This window comes from Eptatretus burgeri, chromosome 11, assembly GCF_056783735.1.
Source record: "Eptatretus burgeri isolate ZD-2024b chromosome 11, Ebu_testis_v1, whole genome shotgun sequence".
NCBI classification, from domain to species: Eukaryota; Metazoa; Chordata; class Myxini; order Myxiniformes; family Myxinidae; genus Eptatretus; species Eptatretus burgeri.
Genome location: NC_140971.1, coordinates 95,220,396 through 95,235,207, shown reverse-complemented (window position 1 = coordinate 95,235,207; position 14,812 = coordinate 95,220,396). Strand labels below are relative to the sequence as shown.

General features: G+C 44.8%; 1 protein-coding gene across 2 annotated transcripts in view; it reads right to left on the bottom strand.

Annotated features, from left to right (window-relative positions):
• Positions 1–14,812, bottom strand: part of SEPTIN7 (septin 7) — a 117,221-nt gene that overhangs the window by 79,576 nt on the left and 22,833 nt on the right. The window lies entirely within an intron of this gene.

Sequence of the window (14,812 nt, the reverse complement as noted above, 5' to 3'; positions counted from 1 at the left end):
ATGTCTGCTCACGGAGGGCGAGAAAAATCTACAACCAACTTGTTCATTACAACAGTTCAAATGTACGTGCGGCATCGAGGAGAGCGCAAAACAACCTTCGTCCAGGTACGAATAAACGAGACACCTTTCATGGAAATCAATTTCATCGATTCCGCCACCAAAGGTGTACGCAAGGTTATGTTTTCACCCATCTGTCTGTCTGACTATCTATGAGCACGATATGTTAAAAAAAGCTGCGGACAGACTCGGACAAAACTTGGTGGATGACGAGAAGAAGCCGATTGGATTTAGGTTCAGGTCCAAATCCAGATCCGGTCTATCAGTGGGATACAAAACATGAACTGTTCAGCCTGGCGGAGGTGTGCGCACCACCGAGTGCCGTTATAGTTATAATTGCATTAAACCGAGTTATTATAGTCTCCAAGGAGCGGATTTACTTTGACTGAAAAAAAACAAAAAACAACAAGAAACCGAGTTTTGAAAACAAAATACCATTCTACGAAGTGTAAACGGCATGAATTTTGACACGACAGCAAGTTCACTGTGAAAACAAACGACCATTTGGTCCAACCTGGAGTCGTTGCACAGTAGGGTTGGTGTGTAAGAGTTGCGTGACTGCGCAAGTCAGGGTTTTGGATCGGTTGGAATGTTCTCATTTTAAAACACCGGAGGTGATAACCCACCGACGCGTGAGCAACGAGCTCGTCGAGTTTCTACCAAAAACTAAATGGTAACATCAATTTTAAAAGTAAAATAAATAAATAAAAATATTGAGCTCCACTTCGTCACGAGACAATCGGATGTCTAGAAATCCCTGGGATGCCGCATCAATGCAGTGGCATGACGGAAGCCCAGGGAAAGTTCTTTTGAAAGAAACAAATCTCTCGGAATGGCACATGAAAGTGCACACCGAAAGGTCGTTAGCAGTGTATCTAGACCATGGCGTGGCGTTGATACCAAAGTGAAACGAGCACATCTGCAAGCCAGCTGTGCGCCGACGGGCGGTACATCAGAGCCGAAGGATGAGCTTCACATGCTCCATCGCAGTGTGGGCTGGTCTGGCCGTCGGGAGTGGTGTGTGGGAGGAGGGATCAGGGGAGGGAGGGTGGCTCGTGTCAGATCCCGAGCGGTTATCTTGCTTCTAACCATGTGTGTGCACTGTGCGAGTACAACGGAACAAAGCGAAGAGAGCCCATTGTAACTGGAAACTCTTCCAGGATAAGCTCCATGTTTGTGCAATTACTGTTTATAGAAAGGCCTTCTCAGATCAAGTTTGAAGCCAAACAGTCATCACAAATCGAAGGAAGGTCCAAACTCCGCGACGTGGCACGGGGGGGCATTCGGGACACGGTCAGATTCAAAGTCTGAAGAATTCCAGGCTTTGAGGAAGGACGTCCTTGTGCCGTCTCCGTCTGTGCGGTTTCCTCCAGTGTAGTTTACGCACGTGCTTCCCCAAGCTTCTTCAAATGGATTCAGACCTTACATACATGACACATGCAAGTTTTCAAAACGCCTTACTCGTAGATGGACCGACTCATCACCATTCTTGTCGTGCCTTTTTCATCGGTCCGGCAACCAACGCAGCTCGAGGCCCTCGTCGGCGGGCACGTACTCGAGCAAAACAATTTGCCAAGGAGACACGAAGGAACGATTTCATCAAACTACGTCACAAAGAATGTTCAGAAGTTAGAACAATCAAAAATGAGGCAGCAAGTCAGACATAAAACACAGGGAATTTATGAACGACGCTGTTGTTAAAACAGTGACTGACAATGGGGGGTCGGGGGGCGGGGGGCGGGTCAAGCGTTACCCACACGGGCTCAACACTGACAAGATAAATCCTGAAGGCTTGAGGGCCCTGTTTGTTTTTCGGAGCCAATTCCTATCGTTCAAAAACAGCTGCTGAGTAAGAGAACCTCCCAAGACCACTCACTGCTCCCGCTTCTCATGAAACGAGCACATTCCGCCAGGACCCACCACTTGCACACTTGTGCAGAAAAACCTTCCTGATGCGAGTTCAAGGACACGCATCGGACTTTGAGGAGAACCTTTCACCACACACACACACACACACACACACACACACACACACACACACACACACACACACACACACACACACACACACACACACACACACACACACACACACACACTGATAATATGGGCTATTTCATAGTATAACATGGTGAAAAGTGAGTCATCCTCATCTTAGAGCACATCTCATTAGTTGGGGGGTCAGAAGATCAGAGTGTGTATGGGATTGGCAGAAGTTTTTCAGAAAACAACTAACCTGGCCTAACCTTCATGGAATGATTAGGGCAGGGGTTTGGAATTTGGTCAGGCTACTCGCACACAATGGACTGCTCTTTTTGAAAAGGTCATGTAGGAACTTTATTATCCATCACATCGTGCAAGCACATCGGTCCACAGGTTCTGACCTCCATGTTGAGGATGGCACACTTGCTCATGCAAATATCCGGCCTGTGAAGCACCGATCCGAGTTTAGAGTTGGGTCGACAATTGAACCCAAACGAGACGGGTAAAATGTGAGTACACTACCTCCGATATGTCAGCCTACTGTAACAGGGCGATGACCGAGTATTCCTTCAATTCAGTGTGTGTGTGTGTGTGTGTGTGTGTGTGTGTGTGTGTGTGTGTGTGTGTGTGTGTGTGTGTGTGTGTGTGTGTGTGTGTGTGTATATGTGTCCTCCATAACTCCAAAACCAAAAAGTGTGAATAAGTTGTTGAAATATCAGACGTTTTTTTCCACCTGTGTGGCAGGTAAAGTGAGCTGCTTTGTGGTGCTTTAAAAGGTGGTGTATAATCAGCATTTTGTGAATCTAATTGATATGAGAAAGGGGGTTGAACAAGACTCACATGAACATAAGTGAAGAAGATTAATGAGGACCAGATTTTCCACCCAGTTTTAAATTGAACACCGCAGTTAAAAAGTAAGACGTTGCTGTTTGGGTGTGTTCTATCGCCCCGTTAATGCCCTGGTACACTGCCTACCCTCCCCCTTAGACTGCCTTCCCGTGCTGCCTCCCCTTTTCACCATGCTCACACTGACTCAACACCCTGCCCCCTCACACTGCCTTCCCCTAACCTGACCCTACACTCCTCCCAAATCCCCTCCACCATCATACAATTGTCCAGAGGTGTCAAAGTGTGAATGCTGGGGAGGGGGGGGGGGTTCAGCAGTCGGAACTGCTGCTCGGATCAATTCATCTCAGGTTAAGAGATTCTAGACTCGAGAGCTTATCGAATGTGTGGAAATTAAATAAAAGGCATGAACATTGGCGCGGCTTTTTTGACGATTGAAGGAAAACACCCTTTCTTCCCTTCCCCCAAAGCCCCTCCACCCCCAACGGACATCTCTGGACGGTGCGAAGGCGTTGTTTACTATGACCCATTTGAATGTGCTGTTTTAACATACCCAACTTTGTTCAATCCTGTACCAATGCCGGTGTAAGGGGGCCATTCCCCCCACCCCTTTTTTCCCACTATCAAACACATGTCCACAACATCCCCTTCCCCTACCCCCCTATCTCCCCCATTCTCCTCACTCATTCCCCCCTCCTGGAGTGTATAATGATGGGTGGTGAGGCCTTGCTCTCCAACCCCCTCCATGTTAATATTCCTGCCAGTGAAGCGACGGGTTGTATTTGCTCGTATTATATTGTTGCGGGCCGGCGGGGTCGGGTGAGAAGACCACGAGGTGAGGGAAAGCTATGTCGATTGCCACAAGACTCCCCGGAATTGTAGGCTGTCGCTCACGGATAATTCTGTGACGCAGAAGGTCACTAAACCGACCGTGGACGCCAATAACTCAACCACGTGACCGAGGGTCCTCCTGTCTAGAATCAGGTTACCTAATTAATCACGCGGTTTAACCACTGGGGAATCACGCCCTCAGTACGCCTTGTCCGAACTGGATCTTTCTACCAGATCGGATCACCTTTCCGGATTGGATGCAGTCGAGCGACACTGCCAAGGACGTACCGGCTGGAAGGAATGGACCGTTGGAATAAAGACCAGGATAAACCTGGATTCGAACCATGCTGGACCAATGAGGGAAAAGACAAAGGCAAGCTGGGAACATTCCTAATGAGAATTATTTATTAACAAAAAGCAAGGAAAAGCATGTGGCACAACAAAGGTTTATTGGGGATGTAATGCAGGTAAAGATGAGAGAGGTGTGGGGTGCAGCAATTTTACAAGCAACTTACAAAGCAGACACAGGGCAGACTTGACACGAGATTAATAAAAGCAACAATCACAACAATAAAAGATCTTATACAGGCTTACTTAACGGACAGGTGCCAACACTCTCAAACACACACTCAAAGTAAACCTAATTGTGAAAGGGACTTTTGCAGCCAGGGAGGGAGGGAGTTGAGGTTATAGTTTCTCGGTACCTGAGCGTTTCGTGGGAGGGATGCTCTGTGGTGCGGCACCCGGCAACGGTTGAGTTGTTCGGCCACAACCGTACGTGTGGAGATCATGTCTGCAGGAGGGGCTTGAGTGGAGAAGAGCGGAGTTTAAAGGGGGGGCGTGAGATGAGCAGCAGGCAGGACCAGGCAAGGGGCCGTTCGTCGCGGTCGTGAGGTCAGAGATATGGACAGAAAGCGGGGCCAGACAGGAGGCTTGGTCGAGAAGCAAGGGGTGGTTCGACGTCGTGTCGGCGGAGCCAAGTAGCAGGAACACTCACTCACAACTACTCCAAACCCCTTCCACTTCCTTCACTCTTCAATTCTCATCTGCAATTCTCCTTCCAATCAACCCAACTACCTTCGCAACCACTTCAACCAACCAACCAATTTCGACCATCTTCGCAACCACTTCAACCAACCAACTTCGACCACCCAACTTTGACCAACCTCTGAGGATTGCTCCGTACTTTATAGAGCCCGGAGTTCGAGGAGGAGCCATTTCGAAACTGACGCCATCATCCAATCCGAGCATCCCGATTGGACCGGTCCTTCACGTGGTCCGCCTTTCTGGGCTGGGTTTCAGCCAGACTCCGGTATGGTCCGCCCACGCCTCGCATGTCTGGCCTTTGGCAGGTGGATGGTGGTACAGCTACAGCGTTTGTCCAGCCGAACGTCGGGATTTTGACTCAGAAAGCAAGAGTCCGGGTAGACAGTGGTACGCTGTGGCCAGCGAAACGAGGGTAGCAAGCGAGATGAAGGCACCGTGGATCATAAAAGGAGGGAGTAAAATAAAAGGGGAAAAATAATTTATTAATCCTAACTAATAGCCCATCGCAACGCACCCCTTTGCTTTCCCACTAAACAAAAAGGAAGGGGCCTATCTGCACGTATATTCATGGAGTATACGGTTCCGAGAACCGTAACAATATAAAAGAGTGGTGTGTCGATGCATGTCCGGTAACTACTCTGAGACCCTTGGGCTGATCGACACCAAAATTTCAGGGTATACTCAGGGGGTCCTTACTTCGGTTTTCCATGAAATATTTTTCTGAAAGAATTTTTTTTTTCGGATTTCTCATGTAGGTGTTACTATGACTTCCACCAGCGAAGGTGAAGGAGGTTATGTTTTCACCCATCTCTGTCCGTTTGTGTACAGGATATCTCAAAAAGTTGTGGACAGATCCGGATGAAATTTTGTGGACAGGTTGTGGGTGACAAGGACGAATTGATTCAATTTTGGTGAAGATCTGAATGTGGATCTGGATACGAGAATTATTTAATTTTTAAAGCGATTCTTCATCATTGAGAGATAGGGCCAAAAAAATGATATAGTCATGTATAGCATGATATTTCAAAATTGTATTGGACCCGATATGTTCTCGTGGATCAGGCATTACGGGGCGGAGGTATGCGCTCCACTGAGTGCCCATCAAGTTTGGGTATATCCTCCATTGTGGTGGACTAGTCCCATCACTTTTTCCAGTGACTCCAAGACCAAGGACCATAGATGGAGGGGACAGGAAACTGCTATTACGCATGTATGAGCCAAATTAGAATCGTCTCCCTTTCATTCGAGGTCCCACGAGCAACCAGATCATGTGATATTTAATCGACAGACGACACTTTTTTCTCTACTAAACGTTTTTTTTTCAGCAAATAATGCGGAAACAGCAAACTCCATCCACCCAGAGGGTGGCTACTGTGATAATTATATAACATGAAGCGAATGTTTGCATATACAGTGCCTTCAGGAAGTATTCAGACCCCTTCACTTTTGTCACATTGTGTTGTGTTACATCCTAAATTTAAAGTGGATTACATTGAGATGTTTTTTTTTTTGTCACCGATTGACAAAAAAAATACCCTAAAATGACAAAGAGAAAACGTGTTTTTAGAAATTTATACAAAACAATTAAATATGAAAAGCTGAAAAGTTTTGAGTCAATAAGTATTCAACCCCTTTGCTATGCCACTCCAAATAGAGCTCAGGAGCATCCAATTTCCTTTGATCATCCTTGAGATGTCTCGACAATATGATTGGAGTCCACCGGTGGCCAACTCAATTGATTGGACATGATTTCGAAAGACACACACCTTTCTGTCTGAGGTCCCACAGTTGACAGTGCATGTTGGAGCAGAAACAACACCTTGAAGTCCAAGGAACTGTCTGTAGAACTCCAAGATAAAATTGTGAAGAGGAATAGATCTGGGGAACGGTATAAAACTATTTGTGGAGTATTAAAAGTTCTCAAGAGCACAGTGATCTCCATCATTAGGAAATAGAAAGAATATGGAACGACCCAGACTCTTCCTTGAGCTGGCCGTCCAACCAAACAGAGGAACTGGGCAAGAAGGACCTTGGTCAGGAAAGTGACCAAGAACCCAATGACCACTCTAGAGATATAGAGTTCCTTGGCTGAGAAGGGAGAAACTGCCAGTAACCCAACAGTCTCTGCAGCACTTCACAAATCGAGGCTTTATCTGAGAGTGGCCAGACAGACGCCATTCCTGAGAAAAAGGCACATGACAGCACACCTGGAGATTTCATAAAGGCATGTGAAAGACTCTAAGAGCATGAGGCAAAAGGTTCTGTGGTCTGATGAGACAAAAACTGAACTTTCACCTGAATGCAAAGCGCCACGTCTGCCGGAAACCAAGCACAGCTCATCACCCAACGAATACCATCCCTATCCTGAAGCATGGTGGTGGCAGCATCATGCTCTGGGGATGCTTTTCAGTGGCAGAGACTGTGAGACTTGTAAGGCTGGAGGGAACAATGAATGGAGCCAAATACAGGCAAATCCTTGAGGAGAACCTGCTTCAGAGTACAAAAGACCTCAAACTGTAGCGAAGATTTATGTTCCAACAGGACAACGACCCTAATCATCCAGCCAAAGCAACAGTGGAATGGCTTCAGAACAAGAACGTGAAAGTCCTTGAGTGGCCCAGGCAAAGCCCAGACTTGAAGGACGCCGTTCACTGACGCCATCTATCCGACTTCATTGAGCATGAGCAAATCTGCAAGGAAGAATGGGGGGAAATCCCCAAATCCAGATGAGAGAAGCTGATACACACACATACCCAAGAAGAGTCAAGGCTCTAATCACTGCTACAGGCACTTCGACAAAGTATTGACAAAGGCGGTTGAATACTTATTGGCACAAGACATTTCAGCTTTTCATTGATTTGAAAGAATTTCTAAAAAATATGTTTTCACTTTGTCATTACGGGGTATTTTGTGTCGATCGCAGAAAAAAAAATTTATATTGAATGGAATCCATTTTTAATAACAGGCTGCAGCACAACAAAATGTGACAAAGCCAAGGGGTGTGAATACTTTCTGAAGTCACTGTATGTATGTATGTATGTATGTATGTATGTATGTATGTATGTATGTTCGATACCTATTGGTTGGACAGTTGGCCTGATGCCACCCATAATTGAAACCTGGAAAAAAAGAAAATCATACATCCACCATTTTGGTGCCATGGTAAGTCAACCTCTTCAGGAGTGCCATATTCGCAATCACCATGCCCTTCCTACAAGTTTTCCATTCGGTGTAAAATAACCTCAGCCACTGTTAAAAAGATCATCAAACACTGAAAGGTTGGAGCCAATATTCGCCATGGGCCTTGCGAAGGCGACAATGCGAATAGGCCTCAGACTTCAGACCTCTGGTGACAGCCTATATGGACCAGCGCAATTGGAATTATTAAAACTATATAACCACGCCGTACCACATATACCCATAAGCAGCACACGTATGTACTTGCTTCATGTACGTAGCCCGGGTGAGTATAATTTTTGGGAGCGATTGAGGCAGCAGCATGTTGGCCATACACCGCCCAGATAAATGGATGGGACAGAAGACCGTGATGCATGCTTGGAACAGGTACTCTGCTCGTCGAACTAAACAAACGAGATCTGTCTCTGTCTCTGTCTCTGTCTCTGTCTCTCGTGCGGCCTGTGGCTGCTGGATGCACCATTGGTTGGGACGCGGTTATGCCGCTGATACAGTGTGCCCCTTACCAGCTCACTGGTGCTCATTTTGCTGACCCCGGAAGGATGACAGGCTGAGTCAACCTCCTGGTGTATTTTTTTTAATTCAGCGGCCAACGGGGCTTGAACTCAGGACCCTCGGATCCCAAGCTGCCACCCTAACCACTAAGCAAACACCAGGCAACCTACCCTGCTAATCTATAATTCTAGCAATGTGTGTGTGTGTGTGTGTGTGTGTGTGTGTGTGACCACTGTTTCTCAACAACCACTAGTCCATTCTAATTGAAACCTGCCAGGTATATTGCTGGGGACCTGAGGATGTGCCTTTTCAAGGTTTGATATTAATCGGACAAGTGGTTCCCAAGTTATGGCCATTTATTTACCAAACCAATGACATGACAGGTTGTTGCGTGGGCGTGGCCAATGGGGAAGGGAAGCTCAGCCGCGTTCCCCATTACAGGTTACAACGTACGGGCTTCCGGAGAGTGATGACTTAGTGTATTCTAATAATTTCTCAATTTCTTATGCGCATTTATAGATAAACACAATGCTCCAAGTTATGATAGTTTTCATACGAGACGGTGTATACATTTCGGTAAAATCAGAGTGAGCTGGTATGCTCCGAACCAGGAAGTAAATTTTTTCTCTCTTCTCTTTTTGTTTTTCCTTGCGACGACATTGCGAAAAGGTAAAATACATTGGTGCTAATTGAATAATTGGCCATTAAAACCTAAATTGCAAATAATTGTAACTGTGATATGCGAACTTCCTTGCCACGCACGTACGGGCACGCGAGAGCGAAGAAACGGCCTGTGTGCTTGTTGTTTCTTGCTCGCAGTTGGAATATTTATTTATTCTTTTTTACGGGCATGTACTAGTATTACTAAAACTCTCATCTTGTATGTATGTATGTATGTATGTATGTATGTATGTATGTATGTATGTATGTATGTATGTTCCCGAAATACAGCCAAAACGGTACACGAGATTGCAAAAGTTTTCGTGCCAACTTACTCACCATTCTCCTGTGGTGTGCAGTATCAAGTTTCGTTCAAATTGGACAACGAAAATAATATATAACCAAAAAATCAATTCCCGATTCAGTCAAGGACTCTTCGGGAGAATTTGATCAATGCAAACAACCTCAGCGGTATAGTTCGCTGGAGCTATCTCTTTTTTTTTTTTTCTTGAAATGATTTATTTTAAAATCTCAAACATTTAATATAGACAAAGAACGACTTATTTTTATGCATAAAATAAACATCGCCATTTTGATCTAATACTTCTGTGTTCATTAATAAATAAAATTGTGTTTCGAAGATTACACACAATAACTTCTTCGACTTTCTTTTCTCCGTTTTTTTTTTTTTTTCTTCACATTGACGTGCAATATCAAGTTTCGTTCAAATCAGGCAACGAAAAAAATATTAAAAAAAATAAATTCCCGATTCAGTCAAGTACTCTTCGGGAGAATTTGATCAATGCAAACAACCTTAGCGGTATAGTTCGCTGGAGCTATCTTTTTTTTTCTTTTTTTTTGAAATTATTTTATCAACCACTGTCACAACAGGAACCCAACGGGTTCACGGGTCATCTAATCTAGTAATAAAACCAGAAAACAGTTCTGGCCTCAGTCAACATCCCAATCGCGCGCGCGTGCACACACACACACACACACACACACACACACACACACACACACACAATTTCCTTGTGAAGGGTGTGGGGAGGGGGGTTGGGGTTATACCCATGACCTTACCTTGGGTATCCCGAGCACATGTGCAAAATTCGATGGGCATTGGACCAGTGGTGTGGAATTGTATATAAATCAGGGAAAAGGCTTCACATACATGTAGACACCTCACATATACATTTATACTCCTCCCATGTTCTTCTAGCCAAAAAAGCGGCATAAAGCAACCATGAAAAGCTGCACAAGGAAAGCTCTTTGCTGCTTGAAACCCTACCTGGGTTCCTCCACAACTGCAAACATTCATAAGTAGTACATACACGAGAATCCCAATGCTACACCCACCCCACTCAGCCACCGGACCAGTTTCATCACTTATTGGCGAGTCATCAGAAACAGCGTCGACAGAAACGCACACCACCGAGACTCGCAAGCATGTACCATGTACCATGTACAATGTCAAAAGCAGTCAACACGCAATTAACAAAACCGAATCACGTCTCCCACCAGTAATTGTCCGGAAAAGAATTATTATTTCTGATTATCATTCTTTACCTTCACTCACAGGTATCAACCGTTCTTCAACGTATTATTCATACTTTACGAAGTGCAGAAGCGTCTGGAAAAGCATGATAAAGGCAATCTGTGCAGAAACACCAAACTGTTCATTCAGTGTTATTACAAACAGCCAAAGTGACAACACATTTATATAATCCTTGTGAGCCACAGACAAAACCATCGAAACGTCATGCCTGAAAACACAGGCTTTGAAAGGGAGGCATTTGGAATGTTTTGAACAAGCATTCCTTGACCATCTCCAAAATGAGAGAGAAAGAGAAAGAGAAAGAGAAAGAGAAAGAGAAAGAGAAAGAGAAAGAGAAAGAGAAAGAGAAAGAGAAAGAGAGAGAGAAAGAGAAAGAGAAAGAGAAAGAGAAAGAGAAAGAGAAAGAGAAAGAGAAAGAGAAAGAGAAAGAGAAAGAGAAAGAGAAAGAGAAAGAGAAAGAGAAAGAGAAAGAGAAAGAGAAAGAGAAAGAGAAAGAGAAAAAGAGAAAGAGACAGAGAGAAAGAGAAAGAGAAAGAGAAAGAGAAAGAGAAAGAGAAAAAGAGAAAGAGAAAAAGAGAAAGAGACAGAGAGAGACAGAGACAGAGACAGAGACAGAGAAAGAGACATATATAGAGAGAGACAGAGAAACAGAGAAAGAGAAAGAGACAGAGAGACACACAGAGAGAGAGAGAGAGAGAGAGAGAGAGAGAGAGAGAGAGAGAGAGAGAGAGAGAGAGAGAGAGAGAGAGACACAGAGAGAGATAGACAGAGAAAGAGAAAGAGAGAAACATCCGTTCCAAATGGAATAACACACTTCACATCACGGAGACCGAATAGCATTTACCCAACAGGAAGGCTCGAGGTGAACGTATAAGTACGTGCAGTTTGTAACACTCAGCAATATGACCTAACGGCCTGCCGAGTTAAACCTTGGATTTCCTTTTGTGGAACAGGAGTCAAAATTCACGACAAAGGAGAGTGAACCCATGAGACGATTTCACCACCACGCGCCATTCCACTAACACTCGTCACGTTTAATGGACTGAATGAACTTCCTTCCCTGCCCTTCGTAATATAGAAACTCCGGAGCAGGCCAGTGACTCACTTCACCTTGGGAGCAGAACCAAGTAGTGTTTTAAATTTTTTCATTAATTCATCAAAATGATCCTTCAATTGTGTGAGAATACAACGGGAACTTGTACCACATGGCAGAGGACAGGACGTGCTCCGTGAACGTCTGATCCATTCGGAGGGCGAAGCACGTCGGACCTCGCTGTGCTGTACAAGCACACCTTTGTCACTGAACACGGACCTACTTTCACAAGTGTGGAAAACCCTGTGAAAGGACAAGAAGTTGGAGTCAACTTCAAGCAAATACAATTCCACTTAAAAAAAATATCCGCATCATCGTCTGTCTTCTTCTTCAGGATCAGAAACTTATTTCCCTCCATCAAGTAAGGTTCACAGGGGGGTTTGTACCTGTGTAACTTGGCTTGTAAATACAATGAATGGCAAGAACACAAGGATACAACACATATATATATATATATATATATATATATATATATATATATATATATATATATATATATATATACATATACATATACATACTGTATATGTATTGATCCATCACACAAGATCAAAGCATCCCGAGGCAAGTCCTCAGATGGGAACGAGAAACAGGCCAACGCAGCAAACCGAACAAACTTTTTGAAAAAATCCTTTAAAAAAATTTTCTCCCCCACACAATGCTGCTGCTGATGATGATGCTGTTGCTGATGATGATGATGATGCTGATGCTGTTGCTGATGATGATGATGCTGCTGCTGTTGATGATGATGATGATGCTGCTGTTGCTGCTGCTGCTGTTATTGACAATGACGATGATGATGACGATGATGCTGCTGCTGTTGCTGATGATGATGTTGCTGCTGTTGCTGATGCTGTTGCTGATGCTGCTGTTGCTGTTGCTCTGTTGCTGTTGCGCTGTCGCTGCTGTCACTGTTGATGATGCTGTCACTGTTGCTGATGATGATGCTGTTGCTAATGATGATGCTGTCACTGCTGATGATGCTGTCACTGTTGCTGATGATGATGCTGCTGTCACTGTTGCTGATGATGATGCTGTTGCTAATGATGATGCTGTCACTGTTGATGATGCTGTCGCTGTTGCTGATGATGATGCTGTCACTGTTGATGATGCTGTTGATACTGTTGCTGTTGTTGATGATGATGCTGATGCTGTTGCTGATACTGTTGATGTTGCTGCTGTAGATGATGATGTTGCTGTTGATGATGATGATGCTGATGCTGTTGCTGCTGATGATAATGCTGCTGTTGCTGATGACGATGATGACGATGATGATGATGATGCTGCTGTTGCTGCTGCTGCTGTTATTGACAATGACGATGATGATGACGATGATGCTGCTGCTGTTGCTGATGCTGTTGCTGCTGATGCTGTTGCTGTTGATGCTGCTGTTGTTGCTGTTGCTCTGTCGCTGCTGCTGACGATGCTGTCACTGTTGACGATGCTGTCACTGTTGCTGATGATGATGCTGTTGCTAATGATGATGCTGTTGCTGTTGATGCTGCTGCTGTTGTTGACAATGACGATGATGATGAAGATGATGCTGCTGCTGCTGTTGCTGATGATGATGATGATGATGCTGCTGTTGCTGTTGACAATGACGATGATGATGACGATGATGCTGCTGCTGTTGCTGATGATGATGATGCTGCTGTTGCTGCTGCTGCTGTTGCTGATGATGCTGTTGTTGACGATGACGATGATGATGACGATGATGCTGTCACTGTTGCTGATGATGCTGATGATGCTGATGATGCTGTTGCTAATGATGATGCTGCTGCTGTTGCTGACAATGACGATGATGATGACGATGATGCTGCGCTGTTGCTGATGATGATGATGATGATGATGCTGCTGTTGCTGTTGCCGTTGCTGATGATGATGCTGCTGTTGCCGTTGCCGTTGCTGATGATGATGCTGCTGTTGCGGCTGATGAGGATGATGCTGATGATGCTGTTGATGTTGCTGATGATGATGCTGCTGTTGATGCTGTTGCTGTTGATGATGCTGCTGTAGCTGATGCTGTTGTTGACAATGACGACGACGATGATGATGATGCTGCTGTTGCTGATGATGCTGTTGATGACGATTCTGTGCTTTCTCTGTTGAACAATCGATCATTGGATTTAAACCAAGGTCGTGGATTAAAAACAAAATTCTCCACACAATATGAAAGATTTCAGTTTAGATTTGTAAGAAGAAAAGAGTCTTCATGGAGCGGATGTACTGAGGCAAAGAAGGGGACATACTCCGGAAAGGTCTCATCACCAACGTACATCAGCCGGGTTCTTGGTGTTGCGAGAAGATAAAAGACTGCCGGAGCAAAGCGAATGAGAGGACCAACACCAGCAGACCGGTCATTCAAACGTGTATGAGCATGCCCGTGCAAAATGTTTCAAATGTAAAAATTAAAATTTATCAACAACGACCAGGGGTACGCAGCATGCCCTCCGTGCTGTTCTGAGCCCGTTTGAATTTTGAAGAAATCAAATTTTGATTTTTTTTTTTTTATTCTTCTTCTATTTTTGTGGCAGCCTCAAACACTTCCCTACACCCACAAACGAATCATTTAATATCACCTTTTACATAGCTACAGACGCTAAGGCACTATAAAGGGATTTAAACATCACTCTACAGTGCCAGGAGCTGTACATCTGTTATGATAAACTGGACGTCTGTATATACTATACATCCAAAAATTAAACCTTGTGGTTTTTTTTTTCCTAAAATGCTCTGTGACACGCACTGATGAACCTCTGAAAGTTTGACAAAGATCTGTTTGGCCATCTCTGAGAAAAAAGGTGACGCATGCGCTCGCACACACATACCTTGACTTTAGACAAACACAACAGCGATCTCGAGAGAGGTGAGTAACTTCCTGGTGCACTTTGGGTGGGTGCCTGCCAGCTTTCTCATGCCAGTCAGCAGGGCAATTGAGAAATTCCACCTCAAGCCCCACTTCCCTCACCCCCTCGTGAGATGGCACCCCACAGGGTTTATCCACGATCTAACCTCGAAATGCTGAACATCAAGTGACGAAGCAGCACGTC